At 43.5% G+C, this 26,658-nt stretch overlaps 1 long non-coding RNA gene across 6 annotated transcripts in view; it reads right to left on the bottom strand.

The window, feature by feature from the left end:
* LOC146407169 (uncharacterized) overlaps window positions 1–26,431 on the bottom strand; it is a 190,738-nt gene extending 164,307 nt beyond the window's left edge. For 4 of the 6 annotated variants that reach the window (XR_014825993.1, XR_014825995.1, XR_014826000.1 and 1 more), the window contains exons 1-2: window positions 25,781–26,420; window positions 6,283–6,507 (exon numbers count right to left, since the gene is read on the bottom strand). This is a non-coding gene — a long non-coding RNA (uncharacterized LOC146407169). Of the gene's footprint in view, window positions 1–201; window positions 2,043–2,720; window positions 2,892–6,282; window positions 6,508–25,780 lie in introns of those variants that run through there. The other 2 variants (XR_014825999.1, XR_014825998.1) reach the window with 2 other exon arrangements.
* Between the last annotated feature and the right edge of the window lie 227 nt (window positions 26,432–26,658).

The following is a 26,658-nucleotide window of genomic DNA, read 5'->3' as shown; positions in this document are numbered from 1 at the left end:
TGTGAGCTGCGGTATAGGTTGCAGACACGGCTGGGATCCTGCGTTGCTGTGGCTCTGGTGTAGGCCGGTGGCTAGAGCTCCAATTCAACCCCTAGCCCGGGAATCTCCATATGCTGCGGGAGCAGCTCTAAAAAAGGCAAAAAGACAAAAATACCAAAACAAACAAACAAACAAACAAACAAAACCCTGAGGAAACAGGAATAAAAATATGAACTTCACTTAACAGTATTACACAAATATTGCTTCATTAATTATGGCAAATGTACTAATATAAAACATTAATAGGATGGGAAAACTGGACACAGGTATATGAGAAGGCTCTGTACTATCTCTGTAATTTTTCCATAAATCTAAAACTATTCTAAAATTTCTAAGATAAATTTTTTCAAAAACTCAATGCAGAATCACAACTTTTTCTGTGTCTTTTCTTTCCTCCCACTCCAAAACAAATGCTGTCCTGTCTTTCTTCTCTCCACTCATTTCCTTTCCCTGCTTTAATAAGCACAGTCCTCAAGCAACTCCTCCAAGTCATCCTGCAAATGGCTTGTAGCAGGAGGCTGAGAGCAGGTGAGTGTATATGGCAGGCTGATTAAATTTCCAGTTTTTCTCATGTTCATATTGCATGCCCTTTGTCACGTGCCTCATAGTTTATTTCCCCACTCCTTGAACCTGGGCTGGCCTACTGGCATGTTTTGGCTAATGAGATGTTAGCAAACAGGATGCAATCAGAGACTTGAAAAAGGGATTGATGGAGCATTTCAACTTGCTTCTTTTCCTTCTGCCACTGCCATGTGACCTGGCCTGAGCTAGACTGCTGGTATGATGAAAGGCATGTGGACCAGAGCAGAGGCACCCCAGCCTAGATCAGCCAACAGTCAACCTACTGCCAAACATGTGAGCAAGCTCATTCAAGATCAGCAGAGCTACCTCACTGACTCACCACTGTCCACACATGCAGTGAGCAAACCCAGTCAAGATCAAGTCTAATCCAAATCATCTGAATCCCACGGATTCCTGAGCTAACTAAATAAATACTGTGTGGTTGATTATTACATAGAGTTTTTGTAGCAAAAGATAGCTGACGCAACACCATCTAACACACCAGTACTGGTCCATCTCAACTGGAAAGAGATTCCTTGGTAGAAAAGAGAGATGAGAGGGAAAATTCCAGGAGCCCCTTCCCCCAGAAGAAAAGAGCAATAGGACCCCATGACCTGGCCTTTAATTACCAACTCCAGCTTCACTGCTGACACTTCCAGCATTTATCCTTACACTCAGTAACGCTAAAATTCCGAAACTTCCCTATCAGTACCCTGATTACCTCCTTCACGTGTAAAATAGTGACAATAACAGTATACATCTCACAGAATTGTGAGGTTCGAATGAGTGTGTAGATCTAAATTGCTAAGGACAGTGTCGGGTACGTACAGTATGTACTCAGTCAATGACAGCTAGTAGGTGTGGCAGCAGCAGCAGAAGTATTCTCAGAATAAACTGTCTACCCAGGTTTTGTCCACTCTCCTTCACCTGGATAATTTCTAATCCTCCTTTGAGGCTCCTGCCATCTCCTCTACGAAGCCTTGCCTGGCCCAACACAGCCAGACCTTGTACCCTTCCTTTAAACTCATAGGACTCGGTACTTTTCCCTTCCCCTAGGGCTTAAGACATGACTTTCAAAGACCTCTATGTAATCCCCTTTCCCTCTAGACCAAGTTTCTTGAGGAGAGAGTCCATACTATGTCATTCGCTGAGTCATCCAAAATGTCAGATTCAGAGCTGCCCCTTAAGCCCTAAATGAGATGTTCTCATCCTGAGGAAAGCCTGGGGACAGCTTCCAGTTTTCAACAATTCCCAGGGAACCGACATTTTCATGAACACTCTGAGTCCCAGCTTCTACCAACTGAATCAGTTCATTTATACCTTGTCCTGACTCCAAGTATGCACTCCATTTCTTCCTTAAAGGTTGATGCGTATCTGGAGTTTGACTCATTTCCTTACTCAAGGTACATGAGTTCACAGGACCTTGATACATACAGCAGACTCTATGAGAGGTTTACAGAGATTACAAGAGTGAAGGTGCTGTTACATTACAATAGCCCAAGCATGTTAATTCTACAGTAGACAACCCGGGACTTCAGTTCCTCAGCTGCTGCTTCCCTACCAACATCAGCCCTCATGCCTCTCTTCTCTCCTCAACCTCCATGCCCAAATTTCTGCTGATTTCTTACACCCTGACCCCATTGGCACCTTCTTTTTCCTCATCTCTAACCAGAGCCCTTGGGGAGGGCTTGCTCACAACCCCAGGTGCTAGTTATGAAATAAAGTACTTTTCCTAGAAGGATTTCTGGGGCTAGTTTCTCATACTCCTTGTACACTGCTACCAGCACACCACCCACCTCCTGTTAGGTATCCGTAAGTCTCAATTTAAGCCCAATTTTCAGGAGACATCTAGACAGACTCAGGTGAGAATGGACTCAAATAAGTGCTATGAGGAAGGCCCAAAAGACCAAACAATAGATTGAGAGTTTGCTTATGATTCTTATAAACCTTCGCCTTATTAAATTTTTCATCATCAAAAGGGAATAAACTGAATTCATACCAAGTTATAGGCAATGGAGAGCAGGAGTTAAAATCGAGGTCTCTGGAGTCTAGATGACCTAGGATCAAATTCTAGCTTTCTAACTAACCACCACCATCACCAAGTAATTAACTTCTCTGACCTCCAGTCTCCTTAGCCAGAAAAGGCAAATAATAGTACTCCGGTCATGGTCTTGTTGGAAAGAGTAAATGAGAAGTATGCAAAGTGTCTCTCACAGTCCTAGCCCGTAGTAAGCACTCCATTAATAGTTTCTCTCAGCTAGTGAGGAGGTGGATCTTCATATCCAGGAATCCTGGGGAAGAGAGAACCCCAAGAGATAGAACAGAGACCCTAAAGTATGCATTATACATAATCCATTAATTTCTCTCCTATGCATCCAGGACAATAATAGTTACAAATCACCCTTGGAGGAAATGAGAAAGTGCTACTCAAATCATTTTCTGTGTTGATGAGGCTCCCATATGAGAAAGGCTGGGACAGAGGGCAGGTGGACTAAGGAGTTGGGCTCCTACATACATGGTGTGAGAAGGAGGGTTTTGTGGATAGTTGAGGCCTGGAAGGAAAAGAATATTAAATGGCTGAAGACCCCTGTTATCCCCTCACTTGAGCCTCTCCAACAGTTTCTCTTCTCTCAGAAAATCACATCAAGGTCCCAACACAAAGGATCTCGGATTCATGAAGGTCTCAGATTCATGTAAACTTTTTGACCTTCATTCCAATTATGGTTGTGCATCACAGGCGAGTGCTATCGGAAACAAAGAAGACACTCATTATGCAAATTTTAACTTGTACCAATAACCAAAAATCATGCTTCCTAGGGAGCTCAATGAGTGCCATATATGACCAAATATAAAGCAACCCCATATACAGAGAGAAGACTTACTTTCCCAGACAAAGTAGCAATTAAAAAAAAAAAAAGATTTGTGATCAAGCTGAATACACACTCTTTTAAGGATATGCAAGAAATAGTCACATTTCTATTCACAATATTTAATACAGCAACTAAGTTATACAAGCACATCTAAGGCAACTTGCACATAAAATTATATTAATATGAAAATATACTGCTATCTCCCACTCTCACGCATACCGAAATAATTTCAGTACATCTTCAACATTATTGTCTTTGTTATCACTAGAGCCATTTTTGAGACGAGTCATTTAACTCAACTTTTCAGAGCATGTCACCTATACTTCTGCTTGAGGACTCGGAGTTGATCTACAAACCATACTCACATCTGAAATGTAATCCAAAGCACTAAGTACCCTTTTTCAGAACACTGGAATTTCTGCTTTTATTTGTCTTCTTGTGTAGATTTGTGATATTCAAAGCATAACCACTTTAATTCTATTGTTTTATGAAGCTGTCTAACTTTGACCCAACACTTACATTTGAGAAGGCAGAGCCCAAGAAAACTTACTGAATCTGGAGTTCCCATCGTGGCTCAGCGGTTAACAAATTTGCCTAGCATCCATGAGGACAGAGATTTGATCCCTGACCTTGGCTCGGTGGGTTGAGGATCCAGCGTTGCCATGAGCTGTGATGTAGCTCGCAGACGCGGCTTGGATCCTGCGTTGCTCCAGCTGTGGCATAGGCCGGCAGCTACAGCTCTGATTTGATCCCCAGCCTGGGGACCTCCACATGCCACAGGTGTGGCCTTAAAAAGCAAAAAGCAAAAAAAGAAAACTTACTGAATCTGTGTTAGATTCCTCTATCATTCTAAATGGCTACATCAGGTTGTATTTAGGTATACAGGGTAATGACTTTTTATAAAGTCTGTTTCATTCTATGATAGCACAGATATACTGAAATGTAATTTTGGTATTATGAATTCTAAATTGTTAAATTTTTATAATTAATACAACACATATAAATTCCATATTTTTGCTTTTTAATCTCTGCTTAAACTCTAAGTCCCTCAACACTGGAAATAAAACCGGCCTACATCATTCCTTCTCCCCAAATATAAAGATCTCCGTCTTTCTTGTCTTGCCTTTTTGGCTTTTTCATTCATCACCCTGAAATTCATTCATTCATGCATTCAGAGAACTCACCACGTGTCTAATTAGCTCATGAACATCAAAAGAAAGACCACCCTCAGGCAGCCACTAGTCAATGGCATGGGATGCAAATTCATTTCATAATATTTGTCATTTTCAGTAAACTTACAGTTTTTTCTTGGTCTATTTCAAGTAAAGTAATTTCTCTTATTATCTCAACAGTGCTTAAATCAGGTTCCATTACTAGTCTTTTGACTTTTCAGAAAGCTCTCAGCATGGCCAAAAATAGAAAGGCTGGAATGAACCAAGCACTGAAGAGGAATTCAGGATCCTGCCCTGGCCCAAGCAGTAAGTTCATGCCAGAAAAATGGTGAATGTGCAGCAGGAGAACCTGACTGGGAATTTGGACATTACCTTCTGGGCAATGGGGTACCACTGAATAGTTTTCAGCTGATAATAGTTCTAAAAAATTCACAGGTCATTTAGCATAACAGGGACCTGAGAAGGCACTGCATTCAAATCTGGTCATTTAATAACTATAAGATCTTGGACATCTCACTTCCCATAAGCTTCTATTTAGGTGAACATCATAATACACACTTCAAAGAGTTGTTGAGTGAATTTCAGAAGAAGCCAGTTAGCTTCTTCCTCTCCTGTCCAGACATTCCTTGTGAATAGCACTGAAGTTGGCTTGATCAGGTATGTAGCTAGACTACCTCCGTCATCTTCAGTGCCTTTATCCTGATGCTTCTCCGGGAAGGCACTGGTATCCCCTCATTTAGGTGATTAGCTGGGTTGACTATCTGAGTCATCCCTAGTCTCATCTCTGTCTTGTCCCATCTATCCTCTTTATCCCCAAGTCTTGAAGAATTTCATGGCATTATTCCAATCTTCCTGTACATTGTAATTATCTCACTGCCTCTAATCCTTCATGCATACCCACCTCTAATAAATTAATTTTCCCCAAACAAGACTTCATAACATGACTTGACAGCCATCATTTATTGACCACCTAGTTTATGCCAAGTTCGATGCTAAGCATTTTATATTCACTGTATTTTTAAATCTACTCAACAGATTTTTGAGGTATATATTATTATGTTTTTATTATGTTCACCTAAATAACAGCAGCTTATGCAAAATGAGATGTGATGTCCAAGACCTTGCAGTTTTTTGCCTCTGATTATCTCAAGCAGTTCTGAAGCTCTAATCATCCCTTCATAGGGAAGAGTTGTGGGCAGAGATTTCAAAGGCGAAGGGGTGGATGCAGTCAAGAGCAATGAAATGGTCGAGAACCCCGGAGGACAGAAACACTGCCCCTCCCTGTGCATGTGATTCCGGCTTGGGGAAACAACCCTATTTGCCTGGGTTACTAAAACTGGGCCTCACTGGGGCAGGGAGGGGACTCTATCAAAGAGGGTCAGCCTCGGCCTTGACGGAAGAGAAAGGAAGGCAGCCTGAGGAGGAAGACCAGTTTGGCTCAGACCACACCTGCTTCTGCAGCCCCTCCCTGCTGGGTTGGGACTCTCCGAGCTCACACCTCATCAGCTCTGCAGGTGCTTTCCTCTTTCATTTCTAGTCTCCCAGCCTGACATTTCCTACTACCAACATGCCACTCTTCTCATTCCACTGGAATGAATGCTACCTTCTGGGTATGCCTTTCAAGTAGAATCAATACTCACCTCTCTTTCAAGTAGAATCAATATTCGCTCAACACTTTACAAATGGCAAGAGTGGAAGGCAGCCATGGAAAGCCTGAATCTCCTCATAGTTGAAAACCAATCACTATTGGATGAGGCTGTGGTCACACACGTTCAACAACTGAGGTTCCTGAGGTACTTTCCTCTGTAGGTTTCTAGGCTTTTCAAGAGGTTTTACCATCATCAGGACAGGGTTTCCCAGTTAGCCTAAAGAAATCAACATTACATAGATCAAAATGATTGCACCCTTCTACCTGCCAAAAGAGTTCTATTGTCTGTTTCCCAGCCAAAATACAGGCTTCAGGAAATACCCCCATTAGCAACTTGAATGTGATTACAGTAAAGCATTCTACAATGGCCTGACCTTGCCCTTGAAGAAGAAAAAAAATTCTTCCAACAACTGGCTTCACTTCCCCTCCCCCAAAAGAGGGATGAAAATAATAGTAAATCAGATACCTCTCTAACATCGAAATCTGTCCCATGGGGTGTAGAACTGATTCGTCCATGTGATTGGCTGGTCTATAGCTGAGGTGACAGCCAAAAATAGGGATTTAAACCACAAACCCAAACAGGAAACCACAATTCAAGGAAACCATGCACACACCTCTCTCCAATCCCCTGGCCCTGGAAGAGGAAACAATCTATGAACAGTGTCCAGGGCTGCTTTTCCTCTTCCGCAGCAGTATCAAATTTGGCAAATGGTGACCAAGCTTCTTTTGAAGGGGAGAAAAAGGGAATTTTGCTAACCTCAAAAGCGGATATTGCCAGACCTGGGCAAGGCCTGCTGACTACAGAAGAGCACAAGATCGTCACCCAGTTTTCTAAACATAGAAACTTCAGAGTAAGACCTGTGTGTCACCAGATCTAAAGTCCACCCCTTGCTGGTGCATAATCTCCTCAAAAACTGGGGATCTTGTCTGACTTGTTCACTGGTGGACACCAAGCACTCAAGATGGTGCCTGGCACACAATGGACACTCAAAAATTTGCCTGGATAAATGAACAGATGCCTCAAATGTGGTTTCTATTTGGAATTCCTGATGAACTTTAATGAAAGACACATGACATATCATTGATTCACAGCAACAAACAAGCTTCTGGAGGTGAGATCCGATGTACAGGGTGGTCTATAATGTGTGACTTCCCTTCCACCAGCATTTCAGAAAAGCACTGATTTGGGCGCAGGCAGACCTGGCCTCAAAGCCTGGCCCTACCGCTTTCTCTCTGGGTAAATCTGGGCAAGTTATTCCACTTCCCTGGATTCAGGTTACCATCTGTAAAATGGGAACAGTAACATATATCTCATCTGGCCTTTGTGAGAATTAAACAGAACAGGGCACGTCACATGTGTAATGCAGTACCAGCCCCAGAGCAGATGTTAAATGATATATACCATGGCTGGTGTTCTTATCCCTCCCAGGGTGGAGGAAGGAGAGGCAAACGGTGAGTGGCCTCCTAATGTCTATGACCTCCATTCTTCTCCATTCCTCTCTAGACACCATTAACCCTTCTGCCCAAGTTCCTGCTGGCAGGGAAGAAGACCAAGCTGAGCATTCAGGATTTGAAAACCCCATTACCACAAACCTCTACCTATTTTAGCCAGTGCCAGGCTAGTAAATGTTTAATAACTGGTTCTCTAAGGGAGAAAAAGGGCCTTGATTTGTAGCTCTTGCCAGTTTCCATGGTGTAAATATTCCTTCCCCGAACCCCACCTGCCCACACCCCCATCCCTGTGGCCAATTTCAAGCTGCCAATGTGACATCACAGAGCATTGGTAAGAGATGAGTAATGCATGTCCTTATATCATATTTTCACCATTCAGCTACAATAGATGTCAATAACCTCAAGAATAAATAATTATACTAATAGTAAAATGTGGCAAAACAATTAAGAAGTGCTATCTTGACTATTCCCTTACCACTGTTTCCATTATAATTCATTTTGTTATAACTTTATATAATTTTCAATAAAGATTGTGTTTCACAACTAGCTTGCAGAATTTCTGAAAATGTTTAACCAATGGACCAGTATGAACTAGTTCTCGCCCAATGCTGATTTTAGCCTACTTCGCCCACAGTGTCAGTATCATCAGAAGGGAGTTTGGGGAGCTCCCCTCGTGGCACAGTGGTTAACGAATCCGACTAGGAACCATGAGGTTGCGGGTTCGATCCCTGCCCTTGCTCAGTGGGTTAAGGATCCAGCACTGCCATGAGCTGTGGCGTAGGTCGCAGATGTGGCTCAGATCCCACGTTGCTGTGGCTCTGGCGTAGGCTGGCGGCTACAGCTCCGATTAGACCCCTAGCCTGGGAACCTCCATATGCTGCGGGAGCGGCCCAAAAAATGGCAAAAAGACCCCCCCCCCCAAAAAAAAAGAATGGAGTTTGGACAAATGCAGCAGGCCTGGACAGAGAAAGACTACAATGACCAACGAGATGTCCCCAGAATTCAAAACAACTTTCAGGGAGACAAATTCTCCTTTGACCTTCACGAAAAATTCCTCTCAGAGAAAATGGTCATCCTTAGGGGTCCTTAAATGAGGAGATTATTTGGTTCCTGATGTTCAGGGAAAATCCCCCATGTGTCAGCACACTGGAATACCAGATTTAATCTATAAAGCTGAAGTGACAGAGTGATGTTTGGAGAAAAGCATGTGGGCCATCACCTGCCTCTGCTGCCACATGGCTATGTGTCTTTAAGCAAGTGACTTCATCTCTCTTAGCTTCATTTTCATCACCTACAGGATAGGGATAGCGCCTTCCTATAAAGTGTGGTTGGGAGGCTGATGAGATTATTTATCCCCGATGACTTTGTGAACTGCAAAGCATCATAAACACGTAAGGTATTGCTTCCATGTGGGGAATGAGGCAGAAACCTGGAGTGAGAAAGCACTGGGTGTGAAACAAAGGAGGAAGAAGGTAGCCAATTTAGATAGAGGACAACAGAAGAAGTCAGGAAGAAGAGGTTCAGAGTAGGAGGAAGATAGGGAAGTGTGGGGTGAGAGAGGGCAGTAAGCAGCCCACTGCTTTCGGAATCATTGCCTCAATGTTTTCCCAACCCTCTAGTCACACTTGCTATAGCTGGTTCTTCCTTATTTTTTTAACAGTTCCTGTGATCATCCTAGGACAAGGCTTTTAGCCCATTCCTAAAACTAGGAATGGATTCTGGCTTTCTCAGCCTCCACCCTGTGGCCTTTCAGACCCACATGTACTCCTCATCGTGGGTATAACCATCTTACTTACAGCTGGCATTAGAATTATCTGACACCCAGAGCTCTATTTTGACAAAGTCCTTCTTGAGCTCAACCATGTTTCTGTCTCTATTTGACAGGAAGCTTGATATACTGTGGTGCCTTAAATTAAAAAAAAAAGAAAGAAAATCAATTTCCATCAAGGCAAAATGGCTTGTTTTTGTAATGCCTTTGTTAATCAAGCATTTTTGTGCAAGGATTCTTAAGATAGTCTCTTTCTAAGACACTCCATTCTCTGGCCAAGGTGGGGCAGAACTGGGACAGACTGGTTGATGTTTAGGGCTGAGACTTTTCAGCAATGGAACAGGTAACTCAGAAGGGGAGTGTCTTCTCATTACAAAAAGGACCAAGAGACTGGATCCTTCCTGTAATGAATGTCTTCAGTGAGCATGTTGTAGAGGTGTTGAGAGCACCCAACAGGATGGCTTCTCAAGGTCCTTCCAAACCTTAGACTCTCTTATAATTTTTCAAATGTACCCAGCCTTAGCGTCCATCCTTCAAGTTTCAGAGCATAGTTTCTTCACCCTTTGGCTGGGCTGTTATGAAAATTGGAGCACTCCCTCCCCCAAATATACCTAGCCAATAAAATTACAGTGAGTTTACAAAATGGTATTCCTCCAGAAGACAATCATTTTCCAGGGTATCTCCAATCTCATCTGTAGTTACACATTATTTTAGTCTTTGAGGCCATCATAGAAACTTGAGTTCAGAAATATTTTATTTGACTGTACAGATAGGGAATCTGCAGCCCCCACCCCATCTCCCTAGCTCCTGTCTTAGTCATCTCTCACCTGGACAAGTAGCACAGGCTTCCCTCCTGCCAGCCTCACTCCAACTCGTCCTCCACACAGCACTGGAATGACGGTTTTGAAAGGCAAATTGACTATGTTCCTCTCCTACCCACAATTTTCCGTAGCTCATCACTGTCCACAGGTACAAAAGTCCCAGGGAGTCTGGTTTTGCTGGATATTTATGATCTGTGCCCTCCCTTCTTCCCTGCTTTCTTCTCCATAGAGCTTAGGCTGGAGGTGTGCCCAGTCACAGCTGATTGCCCTAAGACACCATGCTTCCTCCTTCCTCCACGCTTTGTGCAAGTTATCCTCTCCTTTGGGAACAGAGCCACCTGAACCACCATCATTCCTACTCGACCTGGTAAAGGTCGCTTCCTCTCTTAATGCCTATCTCAAACACCACCTCCTCTCTAATACCTCCCCAGAACCACTGCAGCAGGCTCAAGCCCTCCCCCTTTTGCATTCCCACAGTATCTGGACATCCTCTAGCTCTGCAGCCATCGCTCATCTTTGCCCGACCTGTGTGAATCCCCCAGGCCTGGGAGGGCTGAGACTGAGTTACACTCATCTCTATCTCCCAGAAGGCCTGAAACAATACTGAGTTCTTCTAGAAATGGCTTGTCCAAGGTCACTCAACTAGAAGAGCTCCAGTGAACCAGCTCTAGATAAACTCATTTCTTCATCTGCATTCTCTCAATCTCTCAGCTCTATTTTTTACCTTTCCTCATTTCTTCTTTCCACCCTTTTGTGAACACAAATCTTACCTGAACGACCCAAAGTTTTGATTTTAAGTTTTACTGAGAAGCTCTCCCAAAACAGTGTAGCAAACACCTGTGCACTCTCTGCTTCTCCATCTACCTCAATGGTTCCCAGGGCCTAATCAGTGCATAATCTATCAGGGAGGCACACAACACTATTCCCTGTGCAAACCTCTAGAAAACACCCAAGTCTTTACCACTTACACAGAACTTGATCTGGTTATAAGCCACCAGTCATAAACTATCTGGAAATGGCTTCACTGTAAACTCTGATGTAAAGCTGATTGTCCACAACAGTCCAGAAACAAACATATCTGGAGAATTTCCCATAGAGAAATCATAAAGAAAGGAAAGTGATGAAAGCAAAGTATTTTTCCCAAAAGACTTTCATATCCACTATTGAACTCAATCTTTACATCCATTCATCTCGCCTACTTCATTTTACAGACCAATCAGCAAACCAGAGAGGGTAAGGTGCACAGTTGGTTGTAAGCAAAAGTACAGATGTCCTCAGGGTCTCCAACACCAATTGGGGGTTTTTTTGTTGTTGTTTTTGATCTTTTGTCTTTTTAGGGCCACACCCATGGCATATGGAGGTTCCCAGGCCAGGGGTCAAATCAGAGCCATAGCTGCCAGCCTACACCACAGACACAGTAATGCAGGATCCGAGCCGTGTCTGCGATCTACACCGCAGCTCACGGCCATACTGGATCCTTAACCCACTGAGCAAGGCTAGGGATCAAACCCGCGTCCTTCTGGACACTAGTCATGTTGGTTAACCACTGAGCCACAGTGGGAACTCCTCCAGCCAGTCTTTAAGACTCTCCATTCTCAAGGAACAGTGGGTTCATTCATTCATTTCCTTCCTTTCTCCCTCCTTCCTTCCCTTCCTTTCCCTACCATACACCAGCTGCTATGCTAGGTATCAGGGACACAGTAGTAACAAAACGTTTCTGCCTTCATGAAGCTTATATTCTAGTTTCTTAATTTTTATGGACCCACATGAACCACAGGAAAGATTTATTTTTTGAAAAAGCCACAAAGAAAGTTTAAAATCAGAAAACCAAAAAGAGAATTTGACTCTATTGCATTGGGCCACACAACATACCTTGACACGTTATAAGGCAACACTCTGATCCCAAGGAGAACGCCACCAACTAGCATAACTAGCTAGTTTGGTACAACTTGGGGCAAAACATAAAAGAGGCAGAATCTAGCTGTAGAACTCCATGCAGTAAAAGTCAAGGCACACAATGTAAAAATAAACAAGATTCTTTTTCCTTCCAAAGCACACCGTTTGATTTAGGAATGCAATGAATCTCAGCCCAAAAGAACCCCTTTGAGTGTGTGAGGCCCCTTTATCCTCTGGTTGGTTCAGCCCCTGCCAATCACTGAAGGGCAAGAGAATTGGGCTAGATTCAATTCTGACGGGCCACACTGAGTCAGTCTTTGTCAGTGGCTTGAATAGATTTGGCAAAAATGCCATGAGATCAGATCAGAGAAGAGCAACTTATGGTCCACTATGATTTAGCAAACATCTGCTCAGATCAAACTCAGCAGTGCTAACTGCTTTTATAGATGTGGCCGTTTGGATCTTCACAGTTCCACTGTGCTATCCCTACTTCACCGGTAAAAGAAAACTGAGGCAACCAAGAGGTTCTGTATAACTTGTTTTAATACCAGAGAGCTAAGAAGTGCTGAACTTCACACCCAGGTCTGTCTTTCTCCATAGTCCTTGCTTGTGTGCCATATGAAGTGTCCTCTTTTATTCCCCAGCACTTCTAATTAGGGCCTAACGGTTGGGGCACCATGTTGAGCTCTTACAGATAAAAGAATGAAAAGAAAATTGGCTTCGAGGATCATCATTTGGAGGAAAAAAATGTGACTCTAAGCCTACCCAAATTTTTCACCCTTGCAGGCTTAGGTTTGGAGAGAGGACAAATGAATCAGAGTAAGGCTGTATCTAGTAGAGGAACAGGGGGCTGACAGATTTAAATTTAGAGCACAGAGGAAGCTGTGATTTGCAAGGGACTCCAGGAGGAGAGTGTGCTGGGAGATGAGGCTGGCTGGGTGAGATGGATGCAGACCATGAACAGCTTTAATCAGGTCTCGCTGAAATCAGGCTGAACATTAGTCTATAAAGTCCCTGAGGCCATACTGGGCAGGATGGAAGAGGGATGGAATTAGATGAATCAGAATTAGATGTTCACCAAAGATAAGCAAGAATTGACTCCAGCACCCTCAAGGCTTAATAGAACTCAGATGGTCCTCAAGGAACCAACAGTAAGAGATTTACTAATTAAGATGAACTTTTCATTTACTTTAGTCTCCTAGGATGAAGAGCATGACAAGGGGATGGCATGGAGCATCTGAGATTTTCTAAAGCTCATTTGCGGCTCTGAGAGTTAGTGGGTGAGCACAGCCAAGGGGGCAAGAGTGCCGCTTTGGGGTTGGCCAGGCATGAATACAAAGCTTGACTCTGCCATTTCCTCCCTGTTTGACTCTGCAGTTTCCTTCATGCCTCTTTGCCTCAATTTGCTCAGTGCAGATGGGGGAAATAGTTCTGACCTTCCTCGCATAGCTTCTGCAAATGTATGAAATTACAAATGTCAACTCATTTAGCAGTTTGCCCACACCAAGTTAGCACTTAATAACTCATAACTGACACTAAACTAAAGTGAGCTCAAGAGAAGACTAACCATCTATCAAACACTCAGTGGGTACCAGGTGATGTATAGGCATTATTTTATTTAACTCTCCCAGCAATACTTCTAAGGATATATTATCATCCCAATTTAGCATATTAAAAAAGTGAAGTTCCAGGAAATTATGTTATCCCTAATTATTATTTTTTAATCTCAGTTTGGCCATTTATACTCTGGAGCCCGAATGCCTTGGGTTAAACTTCTCACTCCACCACTTCTGACTTTGCTAGTCAATGTAACTTTGTATCTTAAACTCTCTGAGACACAGTTTTCTTCTCCACAACCTGTGAACCCTTCTTCCCATAGCTGTCATAAGAATTAACAAGATAATGCATGTAAAGTGACCCATGGGTACCATTCAAAAATGGTGTTATCCTTGTGGTAAACTCAGACACCTATAAAGAGGTATAGCTGGAATCTGAACCAATGTCCAAAGCCCAGGTTCTTTCCTGTAAGTCACACGATGGGAAACAACCCCAGTGTGCAACTCTCTGTAGACAATGGTAGACTGACTACATGACCGCCAAAGATGGGAATTCTCCAAAAAGAACTGGCTATTCCAAAATTCTTTCTAAACCTAGCCCAGTGCCTCAGAGTCCTACTATGAATTTCATTTCACTGGGTCAAACTCAATTAAAAGCCTTTTGGGAGGTAAAGTAAACACACTATTTCTTGCTAAAGAGTTATAGTTTTATGTTCACCAATCAGAAATCGAGATACAGAAGTGTAAAACCAAAGACATATTAAGATTCAGTGCAATGAAGACTTCAGCCAAGAAGTGAACACAGGGAGGCTTCCAGAGTGAGACAGCACAGAGTGGGAGAAAGAACACCAGACTACCAGACTCTGAACCAAGAAGCCTGCAACTGATAAGAAGTCCTAGAGTTCTACACAGCAACATGCCCACAGCTAACAACACTGTACTGTATACTTAAAATCTGCCAAGAGGGTGGATCTCATGTTAAGTATTCTTACCACAAAAAATTAATAATAATAATAATTAATAATAATAATAATAATAATAATAAACAAGCAGGAAACTTTGGGAGGTGATGAATGGGCCTATGGCCTTGATGAGGGTGATGGTTTCACATACTTGATCCCCAAACCAACAGAGTTACATACATTAAATAAGTACACATTTTCACTTGTCAATCATACCTCAACGAAGCAGTTTAAAAAAAAAAAAATGGAGTCTCCATTGTGACTCAGTAGGTTAAGAACCCAACACAGTCTCTGAGTGAGAGTGTGGGTTCAATTCCTGGCCTCGTTCAGTGGGTGAAGGATCCAGCAGTGCTCCAAGCTGTGGTGGAGCTTGCAGATGTGGCTCAGATCCATTGCTGCTGTGGCTGTGGTGTAAGCCAGATGCTGCAGCTCCAATGTGACTCCTAGCCTGGGAACATAGATATGCTGCAGGTACAGACATGAAAAGAAAAAAATAAAAGGAAAGAAAATGAAATTTAAAAATAAATTAAAAAAAGAAAGAAACCTGGTCAATTAGAGGTCTTCCTCTAACATACTGTGTGACCTCAGCTAAGTCTCTTCCCTCTTCTGAGTCTCAATTTCTCCCTCTCTAACAAAGGCCTCAGACCAAATGTTTCCAAGCACTTTCCAGCTCTGACAGTCTCAGCTGCTGGAGAGGAGAACAGCCAAAAGTGACTGAATTAGCCACTCCATCCTGGGACATCATGAGACGCTCTAAGGGAGGCAGCTGGGTTGGCCTGTGGAGACATGCTGTCTTGAGCACGCAGAGGCTTGAATCTTATTGGCTGATTGTAGCTGCCCGACCATAGATCCTCAGTCCTGAGCTCCTCCACCGCCTTCATCAGTCCTAAGACCAAAACTGAACTTGGAAGGAGTCACCATATTCTGGACTTGCATTGCTCCATTACTTCAGATGAGAAGGCGTTTATCTACAGAGGTCAAACTTCCCCAAAGTCAAACATGCTAATATTGAATTCATATTGAACTTATTAAAAAACATCTTCTGGAGTTCCTGTCATGGCTCAGAGGAAACAAATCTGACTAGTATCCATGAGGACGCAGATACGATCCCTGGCCTCACTCAGTGGGTTAAGGATCCAGCATTGCTGGGAGCTGCGGTGTAGGTCACAGATGCCTCTTGGAGCTGGCGTTGCTATGGCTATGGTGTAGACTGGCAGCTGTAGCTCTGATTGGACCCCAAGCCTGGGAATCTCCATTTGCCACGTGTGTGGCCTTAAAAAGACAAAAAAAAAAAAAAACCAAAAAAAACCACAAAAAACAAAAAACAAAAAAAAACTTCTATAAATGGCAAAGTTGGCAATGAACTTTAAACCCAGCTCTCATCCTGTGTTCCCTTGGCTCCATCAGGTGGGCTCTAGTTCTAATTCTTATGGGGCGTGATTCTCAAGCAGGGACAATTTTGTCTCCACAGGGAACATCTGGCAATGTCTAGAGACATTTTTGGTTGTCACAATGCCACAAAGCACCACCAGCATGTAGTGAGTAGAAGCCAGGGATGCTGCAAAACATCCTACAATGCCCAGACTATCCCCGCCAACAAAGAATTAGCTGACCCGAAAAGTCAATAATGTTGAGAAATCCTCCTCTAAAGCATAGCAAAAGCTCACCTAGTTTTTCAAATTACATCATCCAAAAGACTCATTCATAAATTCTCTGAGAGCTAAGTTAAAAGTGAATCCTAGGTCATACAGCTCTTGGTTCTCTAACCTTTTCCATCTGACATTCATACCACAAAAAGGAACAGGAGGTCCTTGTCAGATAAGAAGATGGTTGTTTACCTTAATGTCAAAGTTACCTGAGTCACATTTCTACCAAACAGGATAATCTTCCTGTTGAAATCCTGGAGATTTCAAGATGAAAAGAGGGGTCTCTGAGCCAATTTTAGGACCAGTTCCTACTTGTCGGTTTCTATTAACTCACTGCTTTGGTTTTCTCCTTCTTTCCGACAGCCACTCTTTAACTGATGCAACACTGAGTATCATTCAGTTGTCTTTAAAACAATTTTTATATTTTATTATAGCAAGGCTCATGCTGGGTACTGGGGATTAGAAAAATGGTAGGCTAGTGGGGGAGAGAGAACTGTCCACAGATGATGATGGCACAGTATAGTAACTGCCTTCGTGGGGAAGCTGATGGAGGTTCTTGGTCAAGTTTAGGGACCAGAGAAGGATCCCAAGAGGCCAGGAGATCTAAGCTGAGGCTTGATGGAGTTATCTAAGCCAGAGCAAAAGTAACACGGAAGTGAGGAGAAAACACATGCAGAAAGCTAAAGAGAAGGGAGAGCACAGCCCCTTTGAGAATTGTGTGTGGTTCCATATGACTGAAACTGAGAAAACAGTGGGGAGAGAGGCCAAAGCTGAAGGTGAAGAGAAGATGGAGCCAGAATGAGAAGGGCTCCAGTGCTGGTTAAGGAAATGGCATTTATCCTGAGAATAATGATGAAGAGACCTGGTCAGGTGCATAGCCGAGAGGATTATTCTGGCTGCACTTTCAGGATGCATTGTGAGGAAAAGTGTGGAGGCAATGAGATTGGTTTGAAAGCACTTTCAGCACCCGAATGCAAGGTATGATGACCTGGCCAGGAAAGAAAGGCAGAGAGGATGGAAGATGTAGACAAACGCAGGTAGGTCTCAGCAAGTACATCGGATAGAGCCAGTTACTGCTTGGCTACAGGCAGTGAGGAGCTTGGAGACATCAAGAATGACTCCCAGAGTCCTGGCTTAGGTGACCAGGGTCACTGAAAAAGGGGACACAATGGAGAAGTAGACAACAGGCAGCATGACTACTTCAGTTCTGGCTGTATTGAGTACAGACTTTCTGATGACCTCTGTCTATGCTGGTCTGGATGGATATAAGAAAGGCCTAGCCATCCAAGAGAGGATGATCCCAGGAATGAGGTGATACACTATGGAATGATGTTTTCAAACACTCCAGAATTGCTGAAGCCACACCCAGAGCTGCAGGGAAGGAATGAAAGCAATGTCAACAGTGTTCTCCACTGTTGCTAAGCATATTCCTTAGCTGGAGAAGGACCTGGTATGCCAGGTGTGTCTCTGCCTCATTTTATCCTCCAATGACGTACAAGTTGGTATTATCTTCAATTGAGCAATAGAAGAAATAGAGCTCAGTAAGGAGATGATGACCAGCTCATCCACTTGGAAGTGATCTTTTTTTTTTTTTTTTTTTTTTGTCTTTTTGCCATTTCTTGGGCCACTCCCACGGCATATGGAGGTGCCCAGGCTAGGGGTTGAATCGGAGCTGTAGCTGCCAGCCTATGCCAGAGCCACGAGCCGCATCTGCAACCTACACCACAGCTCACAGCAACGCTGGATCTTTAACCCACTGAGCAAGGGCTGGGATCGAACCCACAACCTCATGGTTCCTAGTCAGATTCGTTAGCCACTGCACCACGACGGGAACTCCAGAAGTGATCTTCTAAATGAGGTCTGTCTGCTTCCAAATTCTGTATTCCTACTAAATAAACTATACCGCCATACTTTTCAAAAGACTTCTATATTTCTAAAAATTTTTAAAAATGAAGCAAAACCTTCTTAATAAAATTCAATATCCAACGGCCAATACCAAAAAGTCTACAAACAATAAATGTCAGAGAGAGTGTGGAGAAAAGGGAATCCTATCACCCTGTTGGTGGGAATGTAAATGGGTGCAACCACTGTGGAAAACTAAAAGTAGAATTACCATTTGATCCAGCAATCCCACTCCTGGGCATCTATCCAGAAAAAACCATGACTCAAAAAGACACATGTACTCCAATGTTCATTGCAGCACTATATACAACAGCCAAGACATAGAAACAACCTAAATGCCCATTGACAGAAAAGTGGATAAAGAAGATGTGGTACATATGCACAATGGAATATTGCTCAGCCATTAAAAGGAAAGAAATAATGGCATATGCAGCAACATGGATGGACCTAGAAATTATCATGCTAAGTGAAGTCACTTAGACAGTGAGACACCAACAGCAAATACTATCACTTACATGTGGAATCTAAAAAAAAAAGGACACAATGAACTTCTTGGCAGAACAGATACTGACTCTCAGACTTTGAAAAACTTATGGTTTCCAAATGGGATGGGAGGATTTGGGATGGAAATGCTATAAAATTTGGTTGTGAGGATCACTGTACAACTACAAATGTAATCGAGTAATTAAAAAAAAATTCAACATCCATTTATGATAAAAATCTCCACAAAGTGGGCATAGAGAAAACATACTTCGACATAATAAAGAAAAAAAAAGCTGGAAGACTCAGGGTCCCTGACTTCAAGCTATACTACAAAGCCACAATAATCAGAATAGTATATACTGAAACAAAAATAGAAATATAGATCAATGGAACAGAACAGAAAGCCCAGAGATAAACCCATGCACCAAAGGTCAATTAATCTATGACAAAGGAGGCAAGAATACACAATGGAAAAAAGACAGTCTCTTCAATAAATGGTTCTGGGAAAACTGGACAGCTACATGTAAAAAACAAAATTAGAACATTCTCTAACACCACAAACAAAAATAAACTCAAATTAAATTAAAGACCTAAATGTAAGACCAGATTCTATAAAATTCCTAGAGCAAAACATAGGCAGAACACTCTTTGATATAAATCACAGCAATATGGAGTTCCCATCGTGGCACAGCGGAAATGAATCCAACTAGGAACCATGAGGTTGCAGGTTCGATCCCTGGCCTCACTCAGGGGGTTGAGGATCTGGCACTGCCGTGAGCTGTGGTGTAGGTCGCAGATGCAGCTTGGATCCCATGTTGCTATGGCTGTGGTGTAGGCCAGCAGCTGTAGCTCCAAATTCGACCCCTAGATTGGGAACCTCCATATGCCACAGGTGTGGCCCTAAAATGCAATAAATAAATAAATCATAGCAATTTCTTTTTGGATCCATCTCCTAAAGTAATAGCAATAAAAACAAAAATAAACAAATTGGACCTAATTAAACTTAAAAGCTCCTGAACAGGGGTTCCCATCGTGGTGCAGTGGTTAACGAATTTGACTAGGAACCATGAGGTTGCGGGTTCGGTCCCTGCCCTTGCTCAGTGGGTTAACGATCCGGCGTTGCCGTGAGCTGTGGTGTAGGTTGCAGACACGGCTCGGATCCCGCATTGCTGTGGCTCTGGCGTAGGCCAGTGGCTATAGCTCCGATTCAACCCCTAGCCTGGGAACCTCCATATGCCGCGGAAGCGGCCCAAGAAATAGCAAAAAAAAAAAAAAAAAAAAAAGCTCCTGAACAGCAAAGGAAACCATAAATAAAATGAAAAGATAACCAACAGAATGGTAGAAAACATTTGCAAATGATGTGACCAACAAGAGATTAATTTCCATAATACACAAATAGATAATACAACTCCAAATGTATACAACTCAGTATCAAAAGAACAAAAACTCAATAAAAAAAGGGCTGAATATCTAAATAGACATTTCACCAAAGAAGACATATTTCACCAAAGAAGACATATTGGGAATATCTAAATAGACATTTCACCAAAGAAGACATATTCAGCCATAAAAAAGAATGAAATAATATCATCTACAGCAACATGGATAACCTAGAGATTATCATACTAAATGAGGTAAACCAGACAAAGACAAATATATAATATCACTTACATGTGGAATCCAAAAACTGATATAAATGAACTTACATACAAAACAGAAACAGACCCACCAACATAGAAAACAAATGTATGGCTATTGGAGTTCCCATTGCTGCTCAGTGGTTAACGAACCCGACTAGTATCTGTGAAGATGCGGGTTCAATCCCTGGCCTTGCTCAGTGGGTTAGGGATCCGGCGTTCCCATGAGCTGTGTTGCAGGTCACAGACACTGCTTGGATCCTGCATTGCTGTGGCTGTGACAAAGGCAACCCTTAGCCCGAGCACCTCCATATGCCATGGGTGCATCCCCAAAAAGACAAAAGACAAAAAAAAAAAAAAAAAAGAAAAGAAAAGAAATTCATGGCTACCACAGGGGGAAGGGGGAGGATAAATTAGGAGTTTGGGGATTAATTTATGAACACTACTACATATAAAATAACCAACAAGGACCTACTGTGTAGCACAGGGAACTATAACTATACTGAGTATTTTGTAATAACCTATAAGAGCAAAGAATCTGAAAAAAATAGATATATATGTATGTATAACCGGATCACTTTGAGGGACACACCTGAAACTAAACACAACATTGTAAATCAACTACACTTCAATTTAAAAACAATTTTAATTTAAAAAAAAGATAAAGTGGTGAAGCACTACAAGCTCTGAAGTTGGGATGGGTTCAAATCCCAGCTTCATCATTTATTCGTAGCTCAACACCTTCATGTGCTACACAGAGGCTATTAATACCTATTCTGCAAGGATATTATGAGGGCTAAATATGATTCCAGCGTGGAAATCTCAACATTGGGGCTGGCATAAAGAAGTACTCAACAAAGGTGGTCAGCATTGTTTAGGTATCCCCAAGTCAATGGTCCTCAACCAAGTCCATTTTGCTCCCCCCACTCCCAGGACATTTGGCAGACTGAAGGTATACTTACTTGGGTTGTTACAACTTGGAAGAGAGACACTACTGACATATGTGGATGGAGGCCAGGGCTGCTGTTAAACATTCTACAACATACAGAACAAGAAAGAACTATCTGCCCGGTAATGTCAACAAGGCCGAGGTTGAGAAATCCTGCTATAATTTAACACAAAATATCTAAAATGGGGTGGGACAAAATACATTAGATTAGAGATGATCTAATTTAACCTATTAATTTCACAGAAGAGAAAATGCAAGTCAGAAAGGGAAAGGGACTCGTGTCCCCAGGAGGGATTCGATGGAGAGGAAGAGAATACTGCAGATTAAGAGCTGGCTATCCAGAAGCTTCCCACGAGGACAGTGGCATACCCTTCCTCACTCCACTTGGGGCGTGCAGCTGGGTGCTTCCTTTCCAGCCTCTTCCACGAAGAGAAAGGAAGGTCCAGGCGCCCTGGGTGAGGGCATCCTGGCTCAGTCCTTCTGGTGGTCACACCCCAATCCAGCAGTGTCCAGTCCAATTAAGGGAGGCAATCAGGAATACACATTGCATGATGTGCCCAGCACTTTATGAGCCATATGTCATTTGCTCTTTAGGACACATGGTTCTATTGTTGTCATCTCACTGTGGCTAATGAAGACACTGAGGCCCAAGGAGGCAGGCAGCATTGTTTATTTAACTGGGGAATGCATCGGGGACTGGAAGCCAGGCAGTAGTGCTCCTAAATTCATGCTGACCCACTTCTCTCACCAAAGAGACCCAGACTTGAGCCTCCAAAGCCAGTAATTCCTCCACGTTTATGAGGAGAAGAGCTAGCTTCTTCTGGATACATGGTTTGGCCGTGACTGAAATTCCTCTCAGCCAAAATCATCACAAAGTACATTTCTCTGGATTAGCCCACTCTTTAGGTACACAGATGAGAACTGTGGATCTAGGTGGGTGGATTCTCAGCCCAGTCGTTTTCCCAGAGATCAGAAACAGCAAGTTTGTGACTGATCTCCTGACTCCCTGACTGATGTGTATTTGGAAACAGAAAAGCAAAAGGAAAAACACGAACTTTGAATGCTGCTTTCTCAGGAGTGGGCAGAGACTTAACCTCCGGACAGTTTCTTTCTGAGACAAAGACATCTGCATGAAGTGATTCCCCAAGAGACTTTGGAGAGAGGGTTTTCTTGCCTCCCTAGGCCAGCTGAAGTAAAAGGGACTCTAGATTGTTAAAACAGCAACTTAAAAGGGGTAAGTAAAACTGCAGAATGAAAAAGAAAAGCTACTTGCAAATCCTAAGCCCAAACAAGTTTCAATTCTGTAAATGTTCAGACCAGGACCCAAAGCTCCACTTTCCTTTTTATAGAAGGAAAGAACACTTACTGTTTCACCAATTTCCCTTTAATAGCAGCCACCTTCCAGCAAGAATGCTTTTGATTCATTTATTTACTCTATAGCTCATCCCTAAAGGTACTTTTGTATTTTGAGGCAACAAACAAAAGTCCATGCAATACTGGGGGAAGGAGGGGAAGATGGAAAAAAAATATCAAAGTCCTAGGCAAAAGAGAGTCAAACAGGAAGATGAACCAGGGAACATCAGTAAACAGCAACGAACAGTTGTTATCATGAGCTTCCTAGTAGCCAAGTCAATAAGCAAAATCAATTACCAGGCTCACTGACAATACTCATAAGAAAAAACATATATATATATATATATATTACACTAGACAAGTGTTTGTTTGGTGGCAGGCTCGGGGTGGGGGGTTGTTCTGTGCATTGCAGGATGTTCAGCAGCATCCCTGGCCTGTATTTACTAAATGCCAGTAGCACCCCTCCCCTAGTTGTGACAACCAAAAATGCCTCCAGATTAACACAACACTGTAAATTAACTGTACTTCAACTTACAAAAAAAAATGTCTCCAAGCATTGTCAAATGCTGCCCAGTAGAGAATCACTACCCTACCCATGTTATCTAAAGAACAAATTATACATCCCTCTTTCCCATCCATCCCTATCCCCCCACACCTCACATCCAAAATACAATGGAGGAAGAGGGGCAGGATAACCACATTAACACACCTGCTTGGAAAGAATGGGAAATAGACCAGAGTCAGAGATCTGGAGCAGTTCTGAAACCCTGCTGGGCAGACTTCAGGAAGGGTCCTGCCCTGGGTAAGGGCAACAAATGTCCTCTCAGAGAAGCAAATGCGTGTCCATTGTTCTCACTACCCCAGGTCCAGCTTTTGGGAGCCATGACCTTCCTTGGACACTTAGGAAGTGAGTATTAGGGATTATGCCCTCCTCAGACACTATCTTTCTCTTCATCTACTTTCTGTTCAGAGAAGGTTGTCATCCCAAGAGTTATTTTAAGCCTCAAAGATATTCTAGACTGGGCTCATGGTTTCTCTGGCATTTCATTTCACTCAGTAACAGGTTTCTGATCTATTTCCACTGACCACAGCCAAAGCTCTTTTTAAGACATAATTCTCAGGAGTTCCCATCGTGGTACAGCAGAAACGAATCCGACTAGGAACCATGAGGTTGTGGATTCAATCGCTGCCCTTGCTCAGTAGGTTACGGATCCAGCTTTGCCATGAGCTGTGGTATAGGCTACAGATGAGGCTCAGATCTGGCGTTGCTGTGGCTCTGGCATAGGCCAGCAGCTACAGCTCTGATTGGACCCCTAGCCTGGGTACCTCCACATGCCGTGAGTGCGGCCCTGGAAAGACAAAGCCAAAAAAAAAAAAAAAAAAAAAAAAGATATAGTTCTCAAATCTGTCCTTTTCCTTGTGTTCTCATTCCCTTGCTTCTCTTAAGCCAATGGCAGCTATCTTGAAACTACATGGAAAAAAAATCAATGAGAAGTCTGCTCTTTTCATATGCCCTGAGTCTTTTTCTTTTCTTTTTTTTTTTTTGTCTTTTGTCGTTTGTTGTTGTTGCTATTTCTTGGGCCGCTCCCGCGGCATATGGAGGTTCCCACGCCAGGGGTTGAATCGGAGCTGTAGCACCGGCCTACGCCAGAGCCACAGCAACGCGGGATCCGAGCCGCGTCTGCAACCTACACCACAGCTCACGGCAACGCCGGATCGTTAACCCACTGAGCAAGGGCAGGGACCGAACCCGCAACCTCATGGTTCCTAGTCGGATTCGTTAACCACTGTGCCACAACGGGAACTCCCTGAGTCATTTTTTTTCAACTAAGAGGTTTTGCTGGGCCTCTTCCACTTAGATCTTTATTGACTGTCATCTCTTATAGTTTGGTGTCTACAGCAGCATGCTATTCTAACTGCAGGGTCTCACATGACTGGACTCTCTCTCAATTTCGGTTTGCAATCCACCTAAGAACTTCCTGAGCTCATCTCACAAATGCAGCCATGCTACCATAATTCTATTTTCCTACCTCTTCTCAGGAATAGAAGTTCAGTAACCACAAGATCTGCATTTTCAAGTCATCACAAAAAACAACTTTATAAATACCTTGTCACAAAATACTTCTACCTCCATCTTTCCAGTCTCCAATTCAGCTTCTCATTACCTTTTCCCAATCACTAATATAACATATATTTTACGGTTTTGTTTAAGAGCACTTTACCTCTCATACCAATTTCTGTATTAAAATAATTAACAGGAGCTGTCGAAATAGACAAATCTTAAAATTTTAGGGGGTTAAAACAATAAAGGTATATTTCTCATTCATTCTTAGTCCAGTGAAAATCAGATACCCTTTCCCACCTCGGAGCTACAGAAAAGCCAATTGCTTCTAGACCCCAAGCAATAACAGATACGGTTTTTAAATCACTGAATAATAAGCCCAGTAAAATCTAGGTATAAAGATCAAATTAAAGGTGTGCTTTCTCTCTCTCTTCCATGGTCTTGGTAAACTTGGCGGACCCATACTACATATGCTGTAACTGTAAGATGGAAGATGATCATTCATGGGTATCATCACCTAGTGCATCACCTGCAAGGTTCTTGTCCAGTGCTGATTCCAAAATATCAAGAGGACCATCAATACACTTGGCAGGGCCTTAAACAAGGGATTAGCTTAGGGAGCTGGAAACTGTAGTGTGGGAGAAGCCACTGCGGTAAACTCTACTGTTGTTTACAAATCTTCACAGCCCCTTCCTGAGCAGAGAATCTTCCTTCCCACCTCAGTGACACAAGGCTCTGGCCAATGCAGTGTGACTGCAGGTGGTATGGGTCACCTCCACTAGAAGGTTTTTCAGGACTAGAATATGGAGACTCAGGGTCTCTTCTTCAACCAACAGAACCGAAAATGTTTTATTTTTTGTTTTGTGTCGTGTTTTTAACTCTTCATGCGTTCATTTTAAAAAAACTGGGGGAGGGGCGCGGCATTTGAGTTTCCCTCTGAAGAAATGAAAACAAGTCTGAGGCGTCCTCTTCCCTCCCCCACCTCCACCGATCAAATAAGTACCTGCTGCGAGGGCATTTCTGCTGCCTCTAAAGTCCTGAAATAAATATGGAAAGAAAAGGCACCGAGTATTGATGGCGACGGATGGCGCAGAGTTGGCCCCAGAAACCTGCAGGGGAATACTGCCAGTCTGAACAGTCTCGCGAGAGGTCATGAGGCGGATGTGAAGGTGGTGGCAGGCTGCAGGTCGCGGGCCAGATGCAGGTGCTGCATGATGAGTCCTTCCCCAAGGCTGCAGGAGGCGGCCTACCACCTGCCCAGGAAGTTGTCTGGGGCTGAGATGCCTTTCTTCAGGCCTTCAGGCTTGCGTGTCTCCGCCCAGGCCCCTGGCTGGGCCACCTGGGCCTGTCCAAGGGGTCTGCTGGCAAGGAGGTGCCACAGGACACACACGCGCTGCAGGAAGGTGCAGACTGCAGGTCAGCGGTGAGGCCAAAGGACTCGTGACCGCCGGCCAGGTCTTCACGACCAACATGGCGCGCGGGGGGGGCGGGGAGCCGGCCCCCTGGGAGTCCTCCAAGACGTAGCCCGCTTACTGTACAGGACCCCGCCGGTGGCACATTTTGTGCACAAGTAAACGGCTTCCCGGAGGCGGGGCTGGCTGGCATCCAGCACACCGCGTAGAGGCTGCGCGGAGCGTGTGGGTGGGACGATCCCACGGCGTTGGCGTGCTACGTCACATATAGACATCAAAGCGCATGCTCTGCTGGTCTCTTTTCCCAGCACTTCCCCTCTCCCCCACTCCCACTCCCCCGCCCCTGGCCCCTGCCCCTCACCTTGGTGGGAACTGCATTAGGAGGAGGCTGCTTGACCATCCTGGGTCCTGGAATGAATATGAGTTGGAGAAGTTGTTCTGACCTACAGTGAGCAGTGTGAGTAATTAC

This window comes from Sus scrofa, chromosome 1, assembly GCF_054392235.1.
Source record: "Sus scrofa isolate SSC_HxYL_T2T_F1_AM1 chromosome 1, Sscrofa_HxYL_maternal_Yorkshire_Landrace_v2.0, whole genome shotgun sequence".
NCBI classification, from domain to species: domain Eukaryota; kingdom Metazoa; phylum Chordata; class Mammalia; order Artiodactyla; family Suidae; genus Sus; species Sus scrofa.
Note: the sequence above shows the minus strand (reverse complement) of the source record. Positions and strands in the feature narration are given on the sequence as shown.